We start from the raw sequence: 17,915 nt of genomic DNA, 5'->3' as shown, positions 1-17,915 counted from the left end.
CCATAGAGATATGGCCTTGGAAACCCAAGGAGGTGTCGTTATGAGTGGAATCAACTTGATGGTGATGAGTCTGTAAGGATATAATTGACTTCACAGCTTACAATGACTGCTTTCTCCATAATAATCTTTCTTATGATAGTTTGTAGGACCAATTTCATCCTATAAATTAAAAAAATTATGAATATTGGGGATTGCTTACATAAATAAATGTAATAAGATAATGGAAGTTATGTTTCTTAGTTCCAATTGAAGGAATTACGAATATTAAAAAGGACAAAAATTAAAACATATTTTGTGAAGTTGGACTGAAATTGGAAGTCGAATGATGGTATAATCTCACAATTTTTACTACATATATAGATAAATAAAGATTTGAACATACATGTGTATGTGTGCACATATGTGTGCTTGCACACATGTATTTACTACTACAGTCCACTAAAAGAGCCAGGGACCAGCCACAGTGAGAAAGAGTATCCCTAGCACCCAGAGTTTAGCCATTCTACTATGAATCCTTGAAATAATGTCTGACTACGGGTTTGGGACAGGAAAGATTTGGTCTGGAACGTTTACTTTGCAAAACAAGATGCTCAGAGAATACTAAGGACTGTCAAGATTATGCAGAAGCTATTCCTCAATTGACAGGTTATAAAATAAGGCCCAGTTAATTTCAAAAGATTGATTTTGGGGGGGATTTTTTAAATCCTAATGAAATGAAATTAAGAATCAATAACATAAAGACATATTTAAAATCCTCAAATATTTTGGATTTAAAAAATTTAGAAAATTAATGCCCAAGGATGGGTCTCTATGAATCGGGTCTGACTCAATGGCATATAACAACAACAACAGATAATCATTGTGTCAAAAATATACAGTAAAGAAAATTAGAAAATATTTTGAACTCAGTGTAATGAAAATACAATATATCAAAATTTTAAGATGATGTTAATGCAATGATTATCTATTGGTCTAGATAGCTATCGATTTTTCTATTCATCTATCGAGAATAGTAAGATAAATGTGGTAAAATGGTTACACATTTGGGGACTCTGGATTATGTTATACAACAAGACTTATTTGTACTAATCTTGCAATTTTTTGTAAATTTGAATTTTATTAATTTTTTAAAAAGACATACAAAAACAATTATAGTAGTTTATTCTTGTTGTTGTTGTTATGTGCCATCGAGTAAGATCTGACTCATAGTGACCCTTCCTTGGGTTTCTGAGGCAGTATCACTATGGAAGTAGATTGTCCAACCTTCCTTCCGAGGAGGGGCTGGTGAGTTTGAACCACCAGCCTTCTGGTTAGCAGTCAAGTGCCTAAGGCACTATGCTACCAGAGCTCTCCAGTTTGTTCTTAATAGCTTTAAAGTGGAAACATACCAAATGTCCATCAACTGGAGAATGATGGTTAGACAAATTATGGTATACTCATACAATAAAATACTGCTCAGTAATAACAATGACTATACTGACAGATGCAGCATCATGGATGAATCTCAAGAACATTATATTGAATATAAGAGTCCAGACCTGAAATAGTGCATAAAGTATTATTCCATTTATATGGAGCTCAAGAACAGGCAAACTTAATCAAAATGTGAACCCTGGTTGACTATGAAAAGGTGGAATTTCCTGGAAGGAAGCAGAAGGATGCTTACTTAGATAATTAAGATCCATTTAATTATATTTAAATTTTACCTTTCCTTAAAAAAAGAAAGAGTAATTTAATACAGTGTTAACAATCAATCCTTTCATCTTCCTTATGTCATTGACACTTGAGAGAAATCTCTGTTTGCAGGGAAGGGTTATTGGACAAAGAAGTTAATTGTGAACAAAAAAAGATACTTTAAAAAATGAAACAAAAATAATCCAACAGGTACAGATATATGAATACTTCCTGACTTACAAGAAATAAAGGAAAAACTGATTACTAGTCTATTCACTGGATCATTATTAAAGCTTAAGTTAAATTCCCCCTTGGGTGTTGTTGACCCATGGCTTTAAACTCTTTATAGGAAATATCAAAGAATCAAATGTATAGTAAACAAGCTCATGTTCTCTAGCAATTTTCACCTTAAAGTATTTAAATGGCTCCTTCCACCTTGCCTTAATAATTATTTCTTATATTACTCATGATCATGAAATTTGCCCTTTCAGGAAATCAAGAGGTCCAAAGCAACTTATGAAGCTCTAAAGATTAATAATATGACCATATATGAATTTTGCCCCAAAGCACACAGGAAAGTTGAAACAAAGAGTGAGTAACTTGGACAGCTTAAGTAAATAAAGACACCTTGATTTTTGCAGTTTTTATGGAGAAGCCATCAAAGATTTTATGGCAATGAATCAGAGTCCCTCACAGTCCCCAGTAGGACTCTTTGCATTATTGTTTGTGTTTGCTCAATGTGGGAAAAGGTGTAGTAATACATTTATCACTGATGTATGTAAAGACCAATAAATAGATTTGTTCGGCATTACCTGCATGAGACAAGAATTATAGACAAATGAACATCAATAAGTCATGTTTATTTCTGATAAAGCAGTTGGAGAATGTGACTTGCATATATGACAATAAACTCGGACCGATCCAATGTTACATTCCTTGCACCATGATCCCCCACCCTCAGTAGCCTAAGGAAACCCCAAACAGAAACGAGGACAACACAGGCAGTTCCCTGGAAAACCACTCAAGAATAAAGATTAATGCACAATCAGGACTCATACAAAAACAGCACTTAGAAATTCAGAGGATGAATACCAAAATTACAGAATTACACAATAAGGTGGAAGCACGAAAAAATAGGATAGAATGAGCTGAAGAACACATTTCCCAACAAGAAGACAAATCCCTGGACACCAGCCTGTATGAGGAAAAATCAGAACAAAGATTTAAGAGAAATGAAGAGGACTTAAGAGTTATATGGGACGATATGAAAAGAAACAGCATACGCCTCATTGGAATTCCAGAACAAGAGGAGGCAAGAAAAAAAGAAAAAAATTGTGGAAGACTTACTAATGGAAAACTTCCCTATATCATGAAGGAAGAAAAGATATTTGTCCAAGAAGCTCATAGAACCCCATACAGAAATATATTTTCAAGCTGCTCAGGACAAAAGAAATATTACTTACAATAATCACACAGTTAGGCTGAGCTCTGATTACTCAGCAGAAACTATGCAGGCAAGAAGGCAATGGGACAGCATATATAAAACACTGAAGGAAAAGAACTTCCAACCAAGAATCCTGTATCCAGACAAATGGTCCATTAAATATTAGGGCAAAATCAAAGCATTCTCAGACAAACAGAAATTAAGGGATTTGGTGAAAACCAGACCAACCTACAAGAAATGCTTAAGAATCCTTCCAATAGAGAACCCACAACAGAGAACAACAAAATGAGGATGACATTAAAACCAAATCAGAAATAAACACTCAAAATAAGACCATAAAACATTGTACACTAAAAATGAAGGAATCCAATCTGCACACAACAACAACTAACCTTATAGAGTGAATAAAAGTTCTAGGTACAAACTTCCAAATGGAGAGGAAAACAGGACAATGTCTTCACAGTACACACTGTTCTAAAAATGTAGAGACAAGAATGTACTCCAAGGTAACCATGAGAAAATTAACAATCCCCCTAAGTAAATCCAGAAGGAAGGAAAACATACGGGTTTAATAAGTACAAAACCAACAGTAAAGAAGGAAAGAGAGGAAGCACTTGACAACAAAATGAACTCATCACAGAAAAGTATATGGACCAAGGAAACACCAACAACATGACAAAAAAACACAATAGAATGACAGCAATCAATTCATACCTGTCACTAATTACACTCAATGTGAATGGGCTAAATGCACCAATCAAGAGAGAGTGGCAGAATGGATAAGAAAAGAAGACCATCGACATGCTACCTACCAGAGACCCACCTTAGACACAAAGATAAAAACCAATTAAGAATTAAAGGGTGGGAAAAAATATACCAAGCCAACAGTAATCTAAAAACAGCATCCATGGAAATACTAATTTCTGATAAAATAGACTTTAAGGTGAAAGACAACATAAGAGAAAAGAAAGATACTATATGATACTGAAAGGGGCAATTGACAAAAAACATTATGATAATAAATATTTATTCATCTAATGAAAGTTCTCCAAAATATGGGAAGCAAATACTAATTGAATTAAAAGAGACAACAGACAATTCTACAATAGTAGTAGGAGATTTTAATATACCACTTTCAAGGACGGATTGATCAACTAGAAAAAAAAACTCAACAAAGATTCAAAAGAACTCAACAACATAATCAACCAACTCGACCTCATAGACATAAACAGAGTACTCCACCCAACAAAAGCACAATTCACATTCTTCTCCAGTGCACATGGATCCTTCTCCAGAATAGATCATATGTTAGGACATAAAACGAACCTCAATAAATTCAAAAGCATTGATATACTACAAAAATGCTTCTCAGACCACATCCTATAAAATTAGAAATTAACAGTAGGAATATCAAGGAAAAAACATCAAACATATGGAAGCTGAACAATTCACTACTCAAAAACCCACTGGGCAATAGAACAAATAAAAAGTGAAATGAAAAAATTCCTGGAAACAAATGAAAATTAAGATACATCATACCAAAACCTATGGGACAAAGCAAAAGCAGTACTCAGAAGTCAGTTTATAGAAATAAATGTATACATCAAAAAAGAGGAAAGAAACAAAATCAACACTCTAACTCATCAAATCCAACAACTAGAAGAAATAACAACAAAAGCATCCTACAGTTTCTAAAAGCAAGGAAATTAAATAAAGATTAGAGCAGAAATAAATGAAGCAGAAAACAAAACAAAAAAAGTAGAGAAAATTAACAAAACAAAAAGCTGATTCTTTGAAAAGATTAACAGAATGAGCAAAACCATTGGCAAATCTAATAAAAGAAAGAGAAGATGCAAATTACAAGAATAGTAAAGCAAAAGGTATCATCTCCTCAGACCCAACTGAAATAAAAAAGATATTAACAGAATATTATAAAAAAAAAACTATACTCCAACAGCTTTAAGAACCTGTTTCTAGAATCACTAGACCTATCTAAACTATCCCACTCAGAGATAGAATACTTGAACAGACCTATAACAAAATAAGAAATTGAACAGGTCTTTAAAAAAATTCTCCACAAAGAAAATTCCTGGCCCTGATGGCTTCACTGGAGAATTTTACCAAATATTCAGGGAAGAGTTGACACCTATAGTATTCAAGCTGTTCCAGAATATAGAAAAAAATTGAATTCTTTCAAATTCATTTTATGAAGCATAACACTAATACAAAAACCAGGGAAAGACCCCACTAAAAAGGAAAAGTACAGACCAATATCCCTCATGAACATTGATGCAGACATCTTCAACAAAATCCTAGCCAACAGAATCCAACAACATATAAAAAAAAATAATAATAATAATACATCCTGACCAAGTGAGATTCATACCAGCTATGCAAGGGTGATTCAACATCAGAAAAGCAGTCAATGTAATCTGCCACATAAACAAGAGAAAAAGAAAAGAATCATATGACTATATCAAAAGGCATATGATAAAATCCAACATCCATTCCAGTTCAGAACTCTCAGCAAATTAGGAATAGAAGGGAAATTTCTCAACATAAGAAAGGTTATACATACAAAGCCAATGGCCAACATCATTGCTAATGGAGAAAAATTCAAGGTTTTCCCCTTACGAACAGGAACCAGACAGGGATGCCCTCTATCACCACTTCTATTTAACATTGTATTGGAAGCCCTAGCCAGGGCAATAATGCAAGAAAGATAAATAAAAGGTGAAAAAATTGGCAAAGAGGAAGTAAAACTATCTCTATTTGCAGATGACATGACATGTACATAGAAAACACAAGGAACTCAATTAAAAAAACAAACAAACAACAACAACAACAACAACAAAAAACTACTGGAACTAATAGAGAGGTTCAGCAAAGTGGCAGGATACAAGGTCAACATACAAAAATCAGTTGGATTCCTCTACATCAACAGAGTCCTCTGATAAAGAAATAAGGGAAATAATAGCATTTACAATAGCTACTAAAAAGATAAAATATTTAGGAATAAACCTCACCAAAGACGCAAAAGACCTATACAAAAAAAACTATAAAACACTGCTACAAGAGACAACAAGGGCTCTACATAAATGGAAGAACCTGCCTTGTTCATGGTTAGGTAGACTGAATATTGTGAAAATGTCAGTACTACCTAAAGCAATCTACACATTTAGGGCAATTCCAATCCAGAAACCAATAATTTTTTTTTAAGGATATGGAAAAACCAATTATTAACTTCATATGGAAAGGAAAGAGACCTTGGGTAAGCAGAGCATTTCTGAAGAAGAACAAAGTGGGAGGTCTCACACACCTGGATCTTAAAACCTAACATACAGCGACAGTAGTCAAAACAGCCTGGTACTGGTACAATGATAGACAGATAGACCAATGGAACAGAATTGAAAGTCCAGAAAAAGATCCATTCATCTATGGACAGCTGATCTTTGACAAAGTTCCAAAACCCATTAATTGTAGAAGAGATAGCCTCTTTAACAAATAGTGCTGGCAAAACTGGATATCCACTTGCAGAAAAATGAAACAAGACCCATACTTGACCCCAAACACAAAAACAAACTCAAGCTGGATCAAAGACTTAAATGTAAAACTCAAAACTATAAAGCTCATCAAAGATAAAACAGGGGCAAATCTGGGAGACCTAATTTATGGCATAAATAGATGATTAAACATAACCCAGAATACATAGGAGGTAGAAGAGAAACTAGAGGACTGGGGCCTTTTAAAAATTAAATTCTTATGCGCATCGAAAGCCTTCGTCAAAAAGGGTAAAAAGAAAATTTAGAGATTGGGAGAAAATATTTGGCTATGACATATCTGATAAAGGACTTACCTTCAAAATCTATAGAAAACTTCAACACCTAAACACCAAAAAGACAAACAACCCAATTCATAAATGGGCAAAAGACATGAACAGACACTTCACCAAAGACGATATGCTGGTGGTCAACAAACACCTGAGGAATTGCTTGTGATCATTTTTATTAGAGAGATGCAAATCAAAACAACGATGAGATATCATCTCAAACCAGCAATAATAGCAAAGTTCAACAGGACAGAAAATAACAAATGCTGGTGAGGTTGCGGAGAGATTGGAACTCTTGTGCACTGCTGGTGGGATGGTAAAATGGTACAACTATTGTGGCATATGGTATGGCGTTTCCTTAAAAAACTGAAAATAGAAATACCATTTGACTCAGCAATTCGATTACTAGGAATATATCCCAAAGACATGAGAGACAGCTCATGAACAGACATATGCATACCTATATTCATCGCAGCACAATTCACTACAGCAAAGAAATGGAAACAACTTACATGCCCATCAACAGATGAATGGATAACTAAATTATGGTACATTCACACAGTGGAATACTAAGCTACATTAAAGAACAATGAGGCATATGAGAATCGTCTCACAACATGGATGATCCTGGAGGACATTATGCTGAGTGAAATAAGTCAATCGCAGAAGGACAAGTACTGTATGAGCCCATTACTGTAAAAAGACAAAGAAAGGTTTGTTTGGGAAAGGGAATTCACTTTGTAGGTTACCGGGGTGGGGGGAAGGGGAGGGATTAATTTCAGGCTAGTTGGGGCCCACACGCTGACGTGGGTAAGGGGAAGGATATATGGAAAAGGTTTATGACCACCATGATAACATTAGGAAAAGGGAGTACACCAAATTGTGCACATAAGAGTTAGATGACAGATGCTCATACTAAACCATGCCCACAATACTGCATTACCCTTAGTACCAAACACTAGGCTACAGATAAACACATAAACACCTGAGAGAATCAGATGGGGATCAGTGAACAGGAGTATACTCTAGACCAAGGAAAAATTCATCAGAGGCTAATCTTGCATAGATACCAGTGATACAAAATACCTGCAATCCTTACAGAAACAGAAGACAGACATAGAGTAGTCCCTCACAGACACCCAGACAGTGTGGGAGAGAGATCCAATGGATCTACAGACTCAGGACCACAGTACTGGGGGACACTAGACTCAATTGGCACAACAAAATACATAAAAGCCTTGTTCCTCATCCTACATTGGTGAGTAGTGACTGGAGTCTTAACACCTTTCAAGTGGCCATGTAAGAATGCAGCTAATGGCCTCCTATCATCAGAAGCAAAGAAGAGTGCAAAAAAAAAAAGAGCATTTGGAAGCAATCAGCCCTAGGATGCGATGGCCCTCACTCAAGACCAGAAGAACTAGATGGTGCCTGGCTACCAATGCCAACCACTCAGCAAAGGACTAAATCTGGAGATCCTGGATAGGGTGGGAGGGAAAATGTGGAACAAAATCCAAAAACTCAATAATGACCAGAATTACTGGTCAGATGAAATCTGATGAGACCCCCAATACTATGGTCCTGGGATACATTCTGGCCCTGGTATAAAGCTCATGCCCAAGGGCTGGCTCTCAGCCCCATAGTAAACAAGATGTACATGTAGACCATTCATCCCAGGGGGACACACCCACATACTCTATGGAAATGCATCCCTTGGACCAGTCTACCATGGGACACCAGAGGGGCAACATTCACACGAGGAAATGCGGGACAAACAGGGGTGCATAACTATGAGGGGCACAGGGAGAGGGTTACTGGGCAGGGAGAGGAGGAGACTGGGTTAAGGTTGGGCATGGTAAATGGGGAGTGAAACTGAATGTACACATAATGTTGAATGTAAAACAAACTCTTAAAATTAAAAATTAAAAAAAAAGCTCAGGGCTCTGGGATTATCTTCTGTATCTCTGTCAATTGGTTTCTCTTTTTTTTTGTTGAAGAGAGTCTTTGTAGCTTGTCTGCCTATTCTGCTGCCTTACCAGAATAATTCTTTCTTTTATTTTATTGTGGTAAAAATATATGTAGCAAAACATTTGGCAATTTAACAATTTTACATGTACAATTCAATGATATTGATTATGTTCTCGCATCTTTTTAATTTTAGAACATGTATTAGCTGAAATTTATTACAAAAATCTTATTTAAAATTCATGCAATTAAAGTAGCTATTCTATAATTTTAAGATGAGCATTGATACATTCTGTGGAACTCAAATTAATATTATAGGGAAAATATGGGCAATTGATCTCTTATGCCAATATCTAAGGCCACACTATACTCCTAGTAGCAGTTATTTGAATTTTAAACAGACCATCTGGTAATGATATAAGTATTTCTATAAAGCTTACCTTGCAAACATAAAATCTTTTAAATGAAGTAAATATATATATATTCATTACAAATATATGGGTTAATCCACACAAGATAATAAATTAGGGAGTTAGATAACAAATACAAAGAAAATTAACAAAATTAAAATTTCATATAAATTCCACATTTCTTTTCATTTAATACTGACAACATGGTCAAAGTTTTATTCAGAGACATTAAAAAAAAAAATTAAAGGAGAAAAAAACTTATCAGGTCAATTTATTTTCTCCCCTAATATTCTTTTGTGGCTTTTGGCAGAATCTACTCTATGTAACCAAGAGCTTGTTCCTGATTGAAAATGTCTCTTGCTCCTTTCTGAGTCAATCTAAAATAATTTGCATGTGAATCATTCAGAGATACAAATACAATCATGCATTAGATCTTTGTATAACTCTATCTTCTCTTGGAGTCTATGGAATAAAGTAAGTTATAAAAATCATATTCCAAGGAAATCATTGAATTTTTTAAAGCAATCATTTGTCATTCAAGAAATCTTCTTTTTAGTGCAAACTAAATAATCATTCTTCTTTTAAATCTCCTTTCTCATTTTTTCTATGAGTCTATGCATTTCAATTGTAAGATATGAATGAGGTTAGGAGAGAGAGAAAGAAACTACTAGAAATAGCTATTGAGTCCCTCAAATGCTTCCAGTTTTTTTTTTTTTTTTTTTAACAATATAAAGTATGCCTATGGAAAGAAAAGAGTTCTGAATATCTCTTGTAAATTCAAATAAACCACTCACAGTAATTCCTTTCTCAGAATAAATAGACTTTCCTATCCTGGGCCCTGGGAGCATCTATATATTCAATGTGTGTCATTTACTCTGAACTCAGTGTGTATATTTATTTCACAAAACAGACTATATGACTACTGTCTTTAATAAATAATGTTCTTGAATGTCTAAATATAACTAAAATGTTGCTTGTTTTAAAATAAACAGATCACCAGACCCTTAAAAATTTCACTAACTAATTCTTGAATAATTGTATTTTATCCACAACCTCTTTCATGCATCTGCTACATTAAGGCATCTAGGATTCTTACCACTGTTCTTTCACCAGGTCCAGCTACCATGCTGTCATTGGCATAGTGGACCAGTGTAATCTCACTTACTCACTCACTGCCGTCAAGTTGAATCTGACTCATAGTGATGACTCCTTGGGTTTTCCAGGCTGTATCTCTACAAAGGTAGATTGCCCTGTGCAAAAAGCACAAGGAGGCCACATGTTCTGACCTCCTCTAATCCCACAATAGGAAGACAGAATCACCATCAATAGCCCAAAGTCTATTACTGCGAGGCCAGACATGCTGCCTCCCTCCAGCCCTTTCTCCAACCGTTCCTCCCAAAGCACCCACCACCTCTCTTCTGGGTTCGATAATTCACTGCAGTGGCCACACAGAACTCACAGATTATGAGGTTTATTAGGGAAGCACCAGGCTACAACTCAAGTTCAGGAAAAATGCTCAGTCTCTCTCCCAGCTCATTCCACCATTGAGTTTACAATGACTTATGGGTAGAAAAGCCATACTAAGTAATTTACTACACTGCACCCAGGCTTCCTTCTGAGGACTGGCTGGTGGGTTTGAACCACCAGCCTTACCAGACTTCTGGTTAGCAGTCAAATGCCTTAGGCACTATACCACCAGAGCTCGTACCAGTGTAATAATCTGTAGAATATTAGGATGATCAAGGTCCCCAGGACCACATTATGATAGAGAATGTGAGAGTTAACATAGCCTAAAGGTAACTGAGTTCATGCATGTTGCACTGTAAAGTATAATGTTTCTATTTTTCCTCAGGTGGGAATAAAGAACTCATTCATAAGAACAATAGCATTTGAAGTGCTATAGTCTATGCTGATCAGCATTAGTAAAGATAACACAGTCTGCATACCGGCTGCATACATGCAACTACCTGGACTAGTTTCCAGAAGCCCATCATAATTTCCAATTCTCCATTTCTTTACAGGGTCTACATAGGTGTATTGAATGGGGATATTATGAGGATCACCATCCCAGTATCTACCAAGTCTTTTGTGGCAATGCTAATCTTTGGTGCATAGAGCAATTACAAGGAAAGAGCACTATAGAGACATTTGGAAAAAAAAAAAAAATTGGAGAGAGTTGATGACTAAGTGAACTTCACCAAAGGAATGCCAAAAGGATATGTTTCAGGAAGATACAAAATGATCCTGGAATGAAAGACTGACATGATAGATGGAATAGTTAGAAAGGATGTTAGTAAACATGTAGATAAGTGTAAACAAATAATGTCTAGATAATATATTAATAATATTATTTAATTGAGTGATTAAATATAGTTAGAATGATAGATAAAACCAAAGTATTTTATAGCAATAGTATATACCATATTTTTATGGAAATAACATGTGCCTTCTCCATTTGTTTGCAAACCACTCCCTCTCCTGGGAAATATTTTTGCAAATGCATAATGCTAATTTTTTACAGCAACATGGTAAAAAAAAAAATTAACATAGCAATACTTAAAAAATTACCTGCTGAAGGAAGGGAAACCTTAGTAAACAAATGTAGAAGGTGATGTTATTTGAGTACAAATACAGTAAGTTAAAAGGAAAAAAAAATTGACATTAAAAAGTTTTAATGTTCATGAAATTTCTTGGATAATTGTAGAGATAATGATTAACATTAGATTTTACACCCCATGTTGTTGTTGTTGTTGTTATGTGCCGTCGAGTCGGCCCCGACTCATAGCAACCCCTCCTTGGGTTTCCGAGGCAGTATCACTACAGAAGTAGGATTGCCCAACCTTCCTTCCGAGGAGTGGCTGGTGGGTTTGAACCGCCAGCCTTCTGGTTAGCAGTCAAGTGCTTTTAGCCACTATGCTACCAGAGCTCCTATTACACATAAAAAAATAAGAATTGTTTCAAATATAAAACATACAGAGTGTATAACCTCAAACCAGTAAAGAGAAAACAAATGGGCTGAAAAGAAAATTTTAATCTACAGGAACACAAAAGAGAGGGGGAAAATATGAAGTCTGAGAAACAGGTCAAATAGAATAAAAAGAAAATGGTAGAATATATGGAAATATATAAAATTGTTAGATTTAAGGAGATTAACTTTAAAATGATTTATTTTACCATTCACTAAGGCAAAATAACTATTATAAGTATATACACAACTAAGAACTCACCAAACCAAACTCACTGCCATCAAGTCAATTCCAACTTATAGTGATTCCCTTTGGGTTTCTGAGGCAGTAAATCTTTATGGAACTAGATTGCCCAGTCTTCCTTCCAAGAATGATTGGTGGGTTAGAATTGCCAACCTTCTGGTTAGGAGTCAAATACCTTCGGCACTACACCACCAGAGCTGGTTTTTAAGGACTAACCTCCAAGAAAATAAAATCAAAAACAATAAAACCCAGAAATTTGAGGCCGATTTGACATACCCACCATAATAGCATAATGGAATTTTTTAAACACAAATCTCACAGTACTGAATACATTTGATTTCAATAATAGCATCTCATGAATGAGATTTTAACAACATAAAAATGTTTCAATAAAAAAATATACCGCCCCCCCCCAAAAAAAAAAACCCTAACCCATTGCTATGCCTCGACAAACAGCCCCTCTAGTGGCACTCACTCAGTTATGCCAAGAGATTTGGAAAATTTGGAAGACAGTTACCTGGACAGCTGACTGGAAGGGACCTATATTTGTACCCATTCCAAAGAAAAGTGATCCCACAGAATGTGGAAATTATCATACAATATCAGTAATATCACATGCAAATAAAATCTTATGGAAGATAATTAAAAAATACTTTTGCAGCAGTATCTTGACAGAGAGCTTCCAGAAATGCCAGCTGGATTCAGAAGAGGTTGTGGAACAAGGGATATCATTGATAATGTCAGATGGATCTTAGCTGACAGCAAAGAATACCAGAAAGATGTTTACTTATGTTTTATTGACTATGCAAAAGCATTTGATTGTATGGATCATAGCAAATTGTGGATAACATTGAGAAGAATAGGAATTCCAGAATACTTGACTGTATGCATGAGGACCCTGTACATAGATCAGGAGGCTGTCATTTGAAGAGAACAAGGGCATACTGCATGGTTTAAAATCAAGAAGGGAGTGCATCAGAGTTGTATCCTTTCACCATATTTATTCAACTTGTATGTGGAGCAAATAATCTGAGAAGCTGGATTATATGAAGAAGGACATGGCATCAGGATTGGAGGAAGACTCTCTAACAACTTGCAATACGCAGATGGCACAACTTTGCTTGCTGAGAGTGAGGATGACTTGAAGCACTTACTGATGAAGATTAAAGACTATAGTCTGAAATATGGATTACATCTCTGTATAAAGGAAAAAAAAATCTTCACAACTTGTCCAATAAACAGCTTCATGGTGGATGGAGACTGAAGTTGTCAAGGATTTCATATTACTTGGCTCTACAATCAACACCAATGGAAGCAGCAGTCAAGACATCAGATGACACATTGCATTGGGTGAATGTGCTGCAAAGGACCTCTTTCAAGTGACAAAGAGCAAAGATGTCTCTTTGAAGACTAAGGTGCACCTAACCCAAGTCATGGTATTTTCAAACCTCTTATGCATGTGAGAGCTGGACAATGAAAATGGAAGACCAGAAAATAGTTGATGTTTTGGTGTTGGAGAAGAGTGCTAAGAGTACCATGGTCTGCTAAAAGACTAACAAATTTTGCAATCAGAATGCTCCTTGGAAGCAAGAATGGCCAGACTACATATCACCTACTTTGGTCATGTTGGCAGAAGGAATCATTCCCTTGAGAACATATCATCCTTGGCAAAGTGGAGGGTCAACGAATAAGGGAAAGCCCCTCAATGAGATGGATAGACACAGTGGCTGCAACGATGGGCTCAGGTATAGAAAGGATTGTGAGGTTGGCACAGGATCAGGCAGTGTTTTCTTCTGTGCGTAGGGTTGCTATGAGTCAGACAACTCAACAGCACCTAACAACAACAACAATCTATTGCCATGGAGTCAATTCTGACTTATAGTGATCCTCATCGGGTTTCCAAGGTCATAAATCTTTATGGAAATAGATTGGCCCTTCTTCCTCTTGTGGTAAGACTGGTGGATTCAAACTGCTGACTTTCTGGTTAGCAGCCTAATGCCTTAACTACATATCCACCAGATCTCCTTAAAATAATATATATTTATATATATTTACATAGTACCAAAAAGAGTTGGTCTATGTTCTACCATTTCAGGAGGTAGCATATGATTAAGCACAGATGGTAGTGAAGGAAGAAGTCCAAGCTGTGCTGAAGTCATTGGTAAAAAACAAGGCTCCAGGAATTTACCTAATATTCACTAAGATGTTTTAAGAAATGGGCACAGCACTTGAGGTTCTCACTCCATTCCAAATTGTGCCCATTCCAATGAAATGTGATCCAACAGAATGCAGAAAAAATTGAAACATATTAATAGTATCCAAATGCATTACCATCAAGTTGATTCTGACTCATAACGATCCCTATGGGGTTCCCAAGGCTGTCAGCCTTTACAGAAAAAGACTGCTTCATCTTTCTCCCTGGGAGCAGCTGGTGGGATCATTCCTCTTACTTTTTGGTGGGCAGCCCAATGCCTTAAACGGCATCACCAGAGCACCTTCATTAATATCACACCCAAGTAAAATTTTGCTGAAGTTAATTCAGAAACAATTGCAGCAGTACATCAACTGGGTACTACCAAAAATTGAACTCAGATTCAGAAGAGGGCATGTAATAAGGAATATCATTACTTATGTCAGATGAATCTTAACTGAAAGAAACGGATATCAGAAAGATGTTTACCTGTGTTTCATTGTCTATGCAAAGGCATTCCACTGTGTGGATCATAACAAATTATAAGGCATATTGCAAAGAGTGAGAATTCTAGAATACTTAATTGTGCTCTCGTGGAAGCCTATACATAGATCAAGAGGCAGTCATTTGAACAAAACAAAAGGATAGCACATGGTTTAAAATCAGGAAAGGTGTGTGTCAAGATTGTGTCCTTTCACTATACTTATGCAATCTGCATACTGAGAAAATAATCCAAGAAGCTGGACTATAGGAAGAAGAACATGCCATCAGAAATAGAGGAAGACTCATTAACAACATATGTAGATGACACAACATTGCTTGATGAAAGTAAAGAAGACTTGAAGCATTTACTGAGGAATATCAAACATTTCAGTATAGGTTATACCTTAACATAAAGAAAACAAAAATCCTTACAACTGGACCAGTAAGCAACATCATGATAAATGGAGAAAAGACTGAAGTTGTCAGAGACTTCATTTTGCTTGGATTCATAATCAGTGCCCATGGAAGCAGCAGTCAAGATATCAGTCTATTGCATCGACAAGAGACAAAGACCTCTTTAAAGTACTAAAGAGCAAAGATGTCACTTTGCAAACAACATGTTCTTAACCGAAACCGTGGTGTTTTCAATAGCATCACATGCACATGATAGCTGAACAATGAATAAAATACTGAAGAATTGATGCCTTTGAATCATGGTGTTGGGGAATAGTATTGAATATATCAACTGCTGGAAGAATGAACAACCTGGAGGAAGTACAACCAGAATGCTCCTTAGAGATGAGAATGACCAGACTGAGTCTCTCTTACTTTGGTCATGTTGTCAGAAGGAATCAATCTCTGAAGAAGGAGATTATGCTTGGTAAAGAAGAGGGGTAGTGAAAAAGGGAACTCCCTCAATTGAGATGGATTGACACAGTAACTGCAATGATGGGCTCAAGTAAACAATGACCGTGAGGATGGTGCAATAAGACCAGTGTTTGGTCCTGTTGTACATAAGGTTGTTACAAGTTGGAATCATCTCGACAGCACCTAACAATAGCATGTTTATGTAATATGTATTCTTTTATATTATATTTATTATTAAGCTGTAATTATGGAAATAGGAGTATCTCAGCAATATCAGAAGGAATTTTAGGGAGAAATTAAGAGTATTTCTTTATAAAGCATCTGCACAACATATAAAACAATATGGTATTATTTGGGGTGGGTTAGATCAGTTAAAAACTAGTTAATATTAAAACAATTTTAAAAAGAAGTATTACTGATACTCCAAGAGAAGAGATGAAATGGAATCATATCAAATGCTCAATTGAAAATAGAAAATGCAGTAAAAGAGGATAGGGAGAAGAAACAAAACGAAGTGCTATGAATAGAAAGCAGTGGCAAACATGGTATATATTAATCCAACTACATCTGTAATTATTTTAAATATAAATAGTCTGAATATACTAATAAAAAACAGAAATTGACAGATTATTGTATGTTGTCAATAGAAAACTAATTTAAAGACACAGATATGTTAAAAGTTAAGGTATGGAGAAAGACATAGCTGTTAACACTTACAAAAATAAAGCTGGAGTAACTACATTACTTTCAGACAAAACAATTTAGAAATGGAAGGTTATCAGGGATAAAAATAGGCCTTCCATATTGATAAAGAGGTCAGTTACTTAAGAAGAAATAATCTTAAAAACATATTTACATTAACAAAAAGTATCAGAGTGATGCAACTGCAGGGAGGAATAGGCAAATACACTATTATAGCTGGAGATTGCAACATCCCTCTGGCTGCAATTGATAGATTTGTTGTTATGTGCCCTTGAGTCCGCTCCAACTCCTAGCGACCCCTCCTTGGGTTTCCGAGGCAGTATCACTATGGAAGTAGATCGCCCCATCTTCCTTCCGAGGAGTTACTGGTGGATTTGAACCACCAGCCCTCTGGTTAGCAGTCTAGTGCCTTAGGCACTGCGAACCAGGCAGAAATCAGTAAAGATATAGCTGATCAGGACATAGTTATTAATGAAATTGATCTAATTGCTACTTTATAGAATACCCATCCAACAACAGCAGAACACATATCTTTCTCAAACTATATGATTATTATTCACCAAGATGGACCCCTTCTAGGCCATAAAACACGTTTTAGCAAGTTTAAAATTATACAAAACATAAAAAATACATCTCATAGCAAGATAAAATTAAACAAGAAATTATTTTAAAGAGATGCTTGTAAAATTCCAAAATGTTTGTAAATTAGAAAGTAAACTTCTATGTAAACCATGAGTTAAAAATGGATCTTAAGAGAAATTATACACACACACACACACACACATAGTTTGGAACTCTGGTGGTGTAAGGTCTAAGGCAATTGACCGCTGACCAGAAGGCTGGCGGTTCAAACCCGTCCCCCACTCCTTGGATGGAAGATTGGGCAATCTACTTCCGTAGAGATATTGCCTCGGAAAGCCAAGGAGGGGTCGCTATGTGTCAGAAATGATTTGAGGGCAGTGAGTTTTGGTTTTAGTGTTTTTTTGGTGGAGTAGTGCCTAAGGCATTTGATTGCTAACCAGAAGCTTGACAATTCAAACCCACCAGCTGCTCGGTGAAAGAACGATGGAGTAATCTACTTCCATAAAGATTTACCATCTTGAAAACCCAAAAGGGTCACTTTGAGTTGGAATTGATTTGATAG

This window comes from Orycteropus afer, unplaced genomic scaffold, assembly GCF_000298275.1.
Source record: "Orycteropus afer afer isolate SDZICR_OR568_19922 unplaced genomic scaffold, OryAfe1.0 scaffold00028, whole genome shotgun sequence".
NCBI classification, from domain to species: domain Eukaryota; kingdom Metazoa; phylum Chordata; class Mammalia; order Tubulidentata; family Orycteropodidae; genus Orycteropus; species Orycteropus afer.
Note: the sequence above shows the minus strand (reverse complement) of the source record.